Raw genomic sequence first — 11,308 nt, forward strand, 5'->3', positions numbered from 1 at the left:
GACTACAATGCCGGCAGTTCTGACTCACATTCTGTAAGTACGTTTTCATTTAAAGGATTTGCCACTGATGATTCAAACGCGAGTTTTGAGCAGTGTAGAGTAGCGCTTGTTGTTTGTCGTTTCTCCGATCACAAATGCAGACATGGTTTTATGTTTACGCGGCGCGATGCAACGCAACGCGTAAAAAGACAGTATAAGTCATTATAATCAGTAATTATGTCCCCACTGGATGCCTGAACAAATGCCTCGTTTGTAATGGGTTTTATTGGTGTTGTCTCATCGCGCCGGGACACGGCATCACAGTATGTAAGGGGCGTAACATTTCCGTCACACGCTTGAGGAATTCGGACAATCACAACGCACTAGAAACATTTCCATCACACGCTTGAGGAATTCGGACAATCACAACGCACTAGATAGCTGGCCAATCAGAACACACCTCGCTTTTCAGAACGATGACATAAACACATTTCATTACACCAAATACACAAAATAATGTTATTTTTTAGCAACGTCATATGACCCCTTTAATCAAAACTCCGGCACTGTGCAAAAATGAATAAAAGTTGTCAGAGTTTTACTGCCTCTAGTGTTCATTTCAACTGGAAACTGCAGCAATTCATACATATAGGTATGTTTTTTGAGTTTTGCTGAAACATAGGTAGAGGCACGCATGTAGTTTCAGTGAGCCTGGGTAGGTTAATGCTCTGTTCCGTTTGAAAATAACACACTAAATCTAACCGATGGTTTTAACAAATACAAACGTGAGATAAAAATGCATTTGTTAAAGGAGCCATGCCATTTTAGCTTGCTTCTAGAAGTCTTTAAGCTCCTTTATTGTGACTTGTTTTTGACAGGACCCATACCCACGCACCCCGCATTGCAAGTGCAATGCTGTACCGGGTGTGCTACAGACCAAGTTTACGTATGTAGTGTTTTGAGGTCATAACACCGCATTCTGCAAGGAACTGTGCGAAAATAAGTCTTTATTAATCAATAATCTGCCCTGTGATCATGATTTGTGTGAAAAGGAATGAAAGTTGTTGATGTTTTGCTGCCACAAGTGGTCATTTAAGATGCAAACTAAAGTGTATTGTATTTTGCAAAGATGGCACAGGCATGTTATTCCAACGAGCCTGGGTTGAATTTAATTATTCAACAAAATCCAGATTTGGAGAAGGATAAAGATTTGACTGTTCCAACCTCTCTGTTCAACTCAACAAACTCATTATCCACCGAGATATAATCTAGATGTGGTAATCGATATGATAAAAGAGGTTCAAGAGACTGGTTTGGGCAAAGCAGTGTAATTTGAAATCACATGCTCATTGAAGAAAGAAGGTTGTATCTGAAGTGACACTCTGAGTGGAGTAACGTAGATTAAACAGCACTCATCAAGATCTGTCTGTCGGTTTGTGCTCTCGGGTTACAGACTCACGTGTGATGTGGAGTGCTTTAACGTAAGACAGGAGATTTAAGTTAAATGCCAGAATCCTTGTTCATTGGATGGGGCAAAGTGACTTTGTGTTTTCAGGTGTTTAAGACATAGTTCACTAAAAAAATTTAAATTCTGTCATCACTCACCCTCATTCTGACCTGGTATTATTTTCTTTCTTCCATGAGGCACAAAAGGAGATGTTTGGCAGAATTTACATTTAGCTTCAGCTTTCCATACAACAAAAGTGGATGGGGATTTAAAATGGCAAGAGGAAAAGGGCAAAAAACAGGGACTTAAAAATTTTCATCTGCTATCATATCATATGCCAAGCTATCATATGACTTAAGTAGTCTTGGAATATAGCACATATGTCGTATGGACTTGCCATACACTTTTGTTGTATGGAAAAGAGCAACTTACACATTTTCCATAAGATCTCCTTTAGAATAAAGAAAATGATACTGGTCTGGAACAACACAGAGTGAGTAAATGTTGACAAAATATCGATTTTTAACCAAGAACAGTTCTGCACTGAAGATTGCTCAGAAGAGATGATGATGTTGAAGGAGTGTCTGGTTTTTGCCCAGTGAAATGGTGAAGCTCTTCGTACCAGGCTTATAAACGTCTTCCCTGTTTCAAGGGCGACTGGAGAGCGAAAGGGGCTTTGGGGTGAAGGGTCATAAATCTCTGTTATTGATGCGTCACTGACATATGAGATCCCTGGGGAAGCCCACTCTCATATATTCAAGCTCAAGTTCAGCACATTTCTTCATGGGGTGTAAAGCAGGGGTCAATTGTCAAAGAGCCTGTCAAGAAGGAGGGGAAAGGAGTGTTTAACCAAGCTGGGACAATGTGATCGGTTGGGCTTGAAAGTTTGTTACAACATTCATTCGGAATTAAAGATGATGAGTGTTTTTCTTTGTTGAAATACTTTTTCCTTTCCCAGTTTAATGTACAGAAACACTGTGGCACATTCAAAACATTGCTCTGTTTGTTTAAGCAGTGTGACACATCTGTTTGGCACGAGTTTGTGGTGGAATTACCTGTTGTTCGACCAATATAGAAGACGGGCTGGATGTTTGGAAACATCATTATTGTTACAGTTCAGTTTGGTGCTGCTAGTGGTGCAGAAATTATGCACATCAGCTTTCACATATGCTCTCTTAATTTAATGAAATGCATTAAAAAAGGAGAAGGTACTGTGCAATTACAGGGGAAAACACAGGAAAACATTCACTCTGCGAAAAAAAAGAAAAAGAAAATCAATGTTTAAGAAGAGCATATGTTATGTGGAAAACACTTTGGAGAAAATATTTGGGAACTTCTGCAACGCAAAAGGATTTTGTGTTTTCCATAAAAGGAAAATTGATGCTGATTTATACTGCCAAGCTTCAAAGAGTATTGTAAATGTGTCCTTATGACTATTTATATGCACTTATATTACAATTACAGTTTTTATTTTTTTAATGAAAAAAGCAGCTTTGATACTTTTTTTATCTCCTTTTCTGTTTCACATAAAAATAAATGACATAGGATCAGATTTTTTTTAAAATTTAATTTGTAATTTTATGTTATTTTAAAATCACTGACATGCTGTTGTAGGTTTTTTGTTAATTAAATTTAATTTGTAATTTTATAATGTTATTTTAAAATCACTGACATGCTGTTGTAGGTTTTTTGTTAATACTTTGAATTACATTAAATTTTTTGTATTTTTATGTAAATTTCTCTCTCTCTCTCTCTCTCTCTATATATATATATTCTGTATTTTTACATTTATTTTTCACTTTAATTTTAGCTAAAGTTTTAATAATATAGTTTTGTTTTGTGTTTTTGTCAAAACATTTTTTAAATGTCTATATAGTATTTTTTATTTTTTATTTTTTTTGCGTATTGGTTTTATTTATTTATTTTTTTTAAAGAGTTATTTTAGTACTTCAACTTAAAGGCAGAGTGAGGGATTTTTCAAAAATGCTTTAAAAACTGATTCGGGCCGAATCGCAAAACAAACTTGTAGCCAATCAGCAATAAGGGGCGTGTCTACTCGTGATGTGGAGGAGAGCGCGTTCAGTGCATGGGACGGACATTAGCCTAGCCGAGCCAGCGACAGAAAGATAGAGATGGCGGATAAAAAACAAAAGAGGAAAACGTCTGCGGAACGATAAGGCAAGAAGTAGGACCCGTGTAAATATCAGATCAGCTTTCCAGCGCTGGAGAGAACACAAGGAGCGGAGGCCTGCGATCGGACGCCGAGGTTGCTTTGTTTCTTCTCAATAGGTGAGTAACACCGTGTCTACAACAACTAAAGTCTGCCTACACTGGACGCGATCAAACGACCGTTGAAAACCATTTGAAATCGGTGTCAGTAAATTTCTCTCTCTCTCTCTCTCTCTCTATATATATATATTCTGTATTTTTATATTTATTTTTCACTTTAATTTTAGCTAAAGTTTTAATAATATAGTTTTGTTTTGTGTTTTTGTCAAAACATTTTTTAAATGTCTATATAGTATTTTTTATTTTTTATTTTTTTTGCGTATTGGTTTTATTTATTTATTTTTTTTAAAGAGTTATTTTAGTACTTCAACTTAAAGGCAGAGTGAGGGATTTTTCAAAAATGCTTTAAAAACTGATTCGGAATGAGAAATGTTACCTTGGCAATTAGCTGAAATAATGTAACGGTTTTTTTTTTCTTTTGTTTCATTTAAGTTAATGTTTATTTTATTTCAAGTAACATTTATTTACTTATTTTTTATGGTTTTAGTTTTAGAATCAAAATTTTAATTTTAGAATCAGTTTGTTGGCTATTGGAAATTCCAATACATACTGTACATACAGAAGGTAAAACAAACAAACATAAATTTACACAATCACATGTACAAGTTGTTGTTGTTTGATTGATGGTTAAAATAGGACAGCGATGGTGCAGAGATGTGTTGTTTGTGCAGGTATATGTATTAAAAATATGTAGTTATTGCTCATGGCGGTTAAATTAGTGGATAAAAAAGTGAGTTGCACATATTGCACTCAGTAGAAATGTTGTGCTACTACAGTCTTTATGGGAGAGGGAAATAAAGAAAGAAAGTTTACTTACTGTAAACTTACTGTGTGCATTGCAGAAAAAAAAAGAAAAATAAGAGACACTGATTTAATAATGGCTTAATAAAAAAAATCCCACGCTACAGTTGTTCTTAAGATTACTGTGCCTTCAAAAAAAGACACCCATCAGCTTCCACAGTTGTCACGATGTGGATTTAGGATGAGATCAAACGCAAAGAGCAAACAAATCTTGATCAGATTATTCCAGGCCTGGACCTGGCTGAGGAAAAGTGATAGGTATTATAGTGTGATGAATGGTGATACTGTACTTCCCGCCTAACAAACAACATATGCTTTCACTTTACATTGGAGAGAAACATGATTTGGCAAAGCTGGGAAAAGGTTTTTGGTGGTAATGAATATTCCTGTGTGAACAAGGCACTGACTGACTTCAATTTCAGTTCCGTTATTTTCCAGCTTTTAGGAATCAGTGAATGTGTAAAAGCCATTTGGACTGTGTGGAAAAAGTGTGTGCTAAGTGAAGAAACAGGCGCTGGTGCCGTTCCAAAGTCATATAGAACATGATCCTAAATAAAGGATGTGAGGGGCTCCTTCGCTCTGTGTTCTCGTGTGCTGGAGTCGGTGCACGTGCGCGAGGAGGATGATGATGATGATGATGATGATGATGGTGTTTGTGCATGTGCACTGCGGCTGTGAGAGCCATCGGACCCGCTTTGGTTGCGGATCAGTCGCACGGCCCAGGTGTTCTCCGAGCCTTTGAGGCTGAACCAGAGTGAAGGTCTTCTGACGGATCCCTGCGCTCACAGAGAGCTGGTGGCTGTGGGTAATAAAGGTGCGCAGGTGGAGAGCTGGATTTGCTGAATGGCCACCCATGTGCAATTCACAAGAGCTGCTGCTATTACAATGAACCAGAAGGGAAATGATTCATATCATAAACTCACATGGCATACCTTACAAATCATGGTCGGAAGATATAAAATGGGTGCCTTTTCAGCTCGATGAGGTGATTTTTAAAAGTAATAAGAATTCAGTGATATTTGAAACATTTTATCAGAAAAATAAGGTGTTTAAATGTAGACATGATACTAATGTCTAGGGATGTTACGATTCACTCAACTCACGACTCGATTCGATTCACGATTTTGATTTCACGATTCGCATTGGATTCACGATTTTTTTCTTTTACAAAATGAGATTTAAGACAAATTATAAATTAAATGTGTCCTTTTATTATTGCTTGGACAAAATACTGTACGTTTCTTTGTCAAATTGAAATATAACACTATAATAATATACTAATATAGCACTTGTAAATTATTGCTCTTTTGTTGGTTTTGATTGCTTCTATTGTCCTCATTTGTAAGTCGCTTTGGACAAAAGCGTCTGCTAAATGACAAAATTTAAATATAATGTAAATGTAAATAACAAAACTAAATTTAAATTTTAAAACAAGCCCCAAATCAAATAAATAACCTCAGACATACATTCATATAAACTCCTACCTCTAATTGAATCACGATTTGTTTAGCACCTCAACCGATTTGAATCGTCACATATTTAAATCGATTTTCAACCGGCCTGCGGTTAATCGTTACATCCCTACTAATGTCCACTCTTCAATTGACAGAAGTTTGCTTTAAAATCAGGTTAACAGGGCTGATCATTTAAAGCTGGTCCTGCAGGGTTATTATAGCTGACTAAAACTTAAACTAAAATAAATCCATTAAAAAAAGGAAAAACTTATTTATTTCAGCTAGTTTCTAAGGAAACATTTCTTTATTTTGTTTAATTTAACAAAAATAACTAAAACTAGAAGAATTATAGACTAATAGCAAATTTATTAATGCTTATTAAACTTACTAATAGTAGACTATAGTATTTTTTTCTTTCTGTGTCTTGTATTTATGTTAAGTACTGGCTCATTTTTGTTACTTTAAATAAAATAATAAAAGAAATAAAAAATATATAAAAACTTATATCAACTTATTTTGTTATAAATAAATAAATTAATGAACATTAAGCAATACTATATATGAACTATGTATAAAAACACAACAAAATTAAATAACAATAAAATGTAACAAAATGTTAATATAAAAAAATTATATCAATAATACTAAAATAACACTGGTCCTAACAAATATCAAAGACATGAAATAAAGTGACTAAATAAATAAAAAGTAACAAAGTTGATCCATAAAATGTGTACACATATTCAAGACTTTATAATACATTTGGTTAATTACAATTAATGTAGATATAGTCTAGATATCTAATATACACTGAACAAAATTATAAATGCAACACTTTGGTTTTTGCCCCCATTTTTCATGAGCTGAACTCAAAGATCTAAGACTTTTTCTATGTACACAAAAGGCTCAAATATTGTTCACAAATCTGTCTAAATCTGTGTTAGTGAGCACTTCTCCTTTGCCGAGATAATCCATCCACCTCACAGGTGTGGCATATCAAGATGCTGATTAGACAGCATGATTATAGTTGTAAAAAAAAAAATGTTAGCATAAAGACTTTTTTCTATCCCCCCCACACCTTTTCAGAAAAAGAGAGCAACACAAATGGCATGTTTTGTGAAATGATTACTCTTTTACATATAATTAGATTTTATTTGATCACATAACTTCATAGGGAAAAATGTACTCTTGTTTTTTTGCTGGGCACTTAAAACAGAACCTTTTTTGTGATCTAATCCTATCCGCTAATCCATTCCTAAAGTCCCGATGTTCCTCAGGACACCTGTATGCCATGTAAACGTAGACTCATGCCGATGACCTTTTGCACAGGAAACAGTTCGAGTTGCAGTGGATTTAAATGCAGTTCAGGAGGTCAGTATAATCAGCGTGGGACAATCAATCCTGGAACGTCTCACTTCTGCTCCAAACCCCGCTTTCTTTTACTGCTCCTCTTTTATCCTGCCCATTCTCCATTCTCTGTGATTGTAATTCTCTATGCAGATAAAATGGGTGTAGGAAGCACACATATGATATTTCAATGCACACTTTGTGTGTGTGCTTGTGCATGATATAAATTTGAGTGAAAGGAATTTTGTTGCGGAAGACTGCATTTACACAGTCATGCTATTCCATAATGTGGATATGATGTGTTTTCACAGCCGCTGTGAGGCACAGTAGGATATCCTGGTATATATGCATGAAACTCAGAAATCCTTCAAACGCCTGGTTCTGCTTAGCTCTTCCACCCTGATCTTGATGAGGTCTAGAGTCATGTCCACCAGCTCTTCTCTCTGGACTTACAGCATTGGGTCCAGGATCATACTTTCTGTGCTGCTTTTCACCGTCAGGTTTTTATTTTGATTTGCCTGTATGTGTCAGTTACCGGATTTTACTTTTTGTGTATTCATAATGCACTCTACATGAGACACAGAGCACACAGGCGTGGAATTAACACGGCTTATAGTGAAATTCACGAGGGAGAGTCTGCATTTTAGAAACATGGAGATGAAAATGATGAAATCATAATCATATTAACAAAAGTGTTTAGACATGTATGGAGCAAGTTCTGTAATACACTTTAGCATATTGGCTATGCATTTACAGCAAAAATACTTAAAGGAATATACGGAAGTGTGAACTGGGGTGCTTTCACACTAGCACTTTTGTTGCGCACCCGGGTTCGATTGACGTCAGAGTTCGGTACGTTTGGATGATGTGAACGCTGTCTTCCGAACTCGGGTGCGCACCCGCGAACTGTACCCGAGTCCACTTAAAAAGGGTGATCTGGGGTACGGTTCAAGTGAACTCCAGTACGGTTCGCTGCTGATGTGAACGCAATCTTTGAAGAGAGCCTTGCTACACATCTTGCCGTCTTCTCCTGCGCCATCGTTACTAAGCAACGGGGTAAACAGCTGCTGGCTTGATGACGTAAACGAACCGCGGTTCGGACCCAAATAATATAATGGCAGGGGGAGGGGGGAGCAATCGAACTCGGGTTCAGACCAAGCAATCGAAACCCCCCCCAGCCCCCCTACTGTTTTCCCCAAAATAACCACAAGATAAAGTCAAGATACATTTTTATTGTAACTACGGACTACGTTGACAAGAGTGATGTAGAAGTTTTCACCGTGAAGCTTACACTGGTGATGTACCGGAGAGAAAACGGATTTCACAATAAATGATCTAATTTTCAGCAGTAAGGAAGTGTTTTAAAGCTCGTTGTTTTGTAGAACATCAGCGTTATATATGATATGAGAACAGTAGGGCCTTGTTGTTTAATAAAAAATATTATTATATTTTCAGAATGACATACTTTTTTTCTCAAACATAGTCTGTGGGGTAAAACGCCCCCAGGGGGCAATGGGCAATTACTGTAGTTATTCTGTTCTGAACATCAAATCCTTTGTTTTTCCATCAAATGTATTCTAACTAGTTGGTTGAATAAAAATAGTTGGACTTTATATTTAAAAATTACCTCAAGTTAGCATCAGGTAGCTAGTTAGCTAGCCAGTTAGCATCAGTTTTTCCATAATATGTATTCTAACTAGTTGGTTGAATAAAAATAGTTGGACTTTATATTTAAAAATTACCTCAAGTTAGCATCAGGTAGCTAGTTAGCTAGCCAGTTAGCATCAGCTACAATTTTTTCAAATAGGCTATTATAATTTCGTAATTCATAATTATTGATTATATTCTTTTTTTTGTTGTTTTAAGCGAAAACTGCCTGTACTCTGATTTTGCAGTAAATGTTTAAAGCAAATTGCTTTGTCAGACTGGGGGGCATTTTACCCCACCCATGGGGGTGTTTTTCCTCATAGGTGGGCCCCAAATAAATTTTTTGTTAAAAATCTAATAACATGAAAACTCTGGACATTTTTCATACTTGGTTTATAATTTATGTCATTGCCACTAAAACTATGACTTTTGTTTCACAGAAAAAAAAATAAAAATACACAGTCCTTAAGGGGGGGTGTTTTCCCCCACTCTACCCTAAGTGCAATTAAATATATTATACATGAAAATATATTATAGTTTAAATTTATATTAAATGCAGTTAGATGTACTTTAGAGTGTGTAATGAATGTACACTTAATTGCATCTCACTCAATTGCTTTGAAATTAAAAAGTAATGTGTTACTTTACTAGTAACTTAAAAAAAGTAATCTGATTACGTAACTCGTTTTACTGATTACGTAACTCGCGTTAGAACTTTTATAGTACTTTTTTAAACAATCGTGAAGTAAGTTCCCGTACTCACCAAACTTGTTAACTACGCATTTTGAATACTTGAGCTTAACTGAGACTTCAGTGTTTGTAGACATTTAAGAGGCTGTTTTATCGACCTTGATTTATTGCAGTTTTTAGGTGTTTAGTTTTGATTTTAGAAAATAGATGGGATTGCTCTCCTCACAAATCAACTGTTTCTTGTTTTTCACTGGCATGTCTCTTAGGTGTTGAGCACTAGTGCATCTTTGAGCCTACATTCAGTATGATGTTCAAATCAGGTACTCCAAGACTTTCACTAAAGTTGTATTGGAATTGGTGACTTGTAACTTGTTATGGAGTCATTTTGGCTGTAAGGCATCTGTATGTTAACTCAAATATGGTTTTAAGGTCCTCTAAATTAAGTGAAATGACATGTGGCCAAGTATGGTGACCCATACTCGGAATTAGTGCTCTGCATTTAACCCATCCAAAGTGCACACACACAGCAGTGAACACACACACACCGTGAACACACACCCGGAGCAGTGGGCAGCCATTTTTGCTGCGGCGCCCGGGGAGCAGTTGGGGGTTTGGTGGGTATTTATTAGAAGTGCCTTGCTCAAGGGCACCTCAGTCGTGGTATTGAAGGTGGAGAGAGCGCTGTACATTCACTCCCCCCACCTACAATCCCTGCCGGTACGAGACTCGAACCCGCAACCTTTGGGTTACGAGTCTGACTCTCTAACCATTAGGCCACGACTTCCCCACGACTTAAATGCTCCCAGCAGCTCAGGTGCTTCTTCAGCTGTGTGTCTCCTCAGAACGATCAAGATGAGATCACTTCACAAACGTGTGACACGACTTCAGATGTATTGAGTGTTGGTACATTCCACCCGGTTTGTCCCCGTGGGCCGGGCCAAGCCACACATGCTTGCCCAATTTGATTAGATCATCGCCTGTGCCATGGTCCAAAGCTTCTGCAGAGAGGAGGCCCTTCATGTTGGAATTGTGTAACAAAGCAATGAAAAGCAGCACTGAGCCCAGTTATCAAAGCCAGAGATCATACAATGGTTCACTGTGGAGTTCTGAAGTTGCAGTAATAAACATACAGCAGCTTAATATGTTGTAAGATGATAGTACACATGCTGTTTGAGCTGAGTGTCCACTTCTGTAGAGCTGAGTGTCATCAACTATTAACAAATGGGATAGAATTCAGAGTTCTGTTGGTGTGTGAATGCAAGGCCTTTGTTGGGTTCGGGGTACAACCAGGAGTTGTGTATTTCAGCGACTGGAACTGTGATTTTCAGCTACATGAAGAACACCAACGACATTTTCAGTAGGAATGACAGTGTCATCGGATGTGTCACGGTAAAATTTCAAGAAACAATTCGGTAACACTTTACATTTAGGTTCATTAGTTAATATGAATTAACCACTTTAGTTAACATGAACTAAGAATGAACAATACTTCTACAGCATTTGTTAATCTTAGTTCATTTCAACATTTACTAATGCATTGTTAAAATCCAAAGTTGTGCTTGTTAACATTAGTTAATACACTGTGAATTAACATGAACTAACAGTGAACAACTGTATTTTAATTAACTAACATTAACAAAGATTAATAAATACT

Source organism: Sinocyclocheilus rhinocerous, unplaced genomic scaffold, assembly GCF_001515625.1.
Source record: "Sinocyclocheilus rhinocerous isolate Xijiao unplaced genomic scaffold, SAMN03320098_v1.1 scaffold764, whole genome shotgun sequence".
NCBI classification, from domain to species: domain Eukaryota; kingdom Metazoa; phylum Chordata; class Actinopteri; order Cypriniformes; family Cyprinidae; genus Sinocyclocheilus; species Sinocyclocheilus rhinocerous.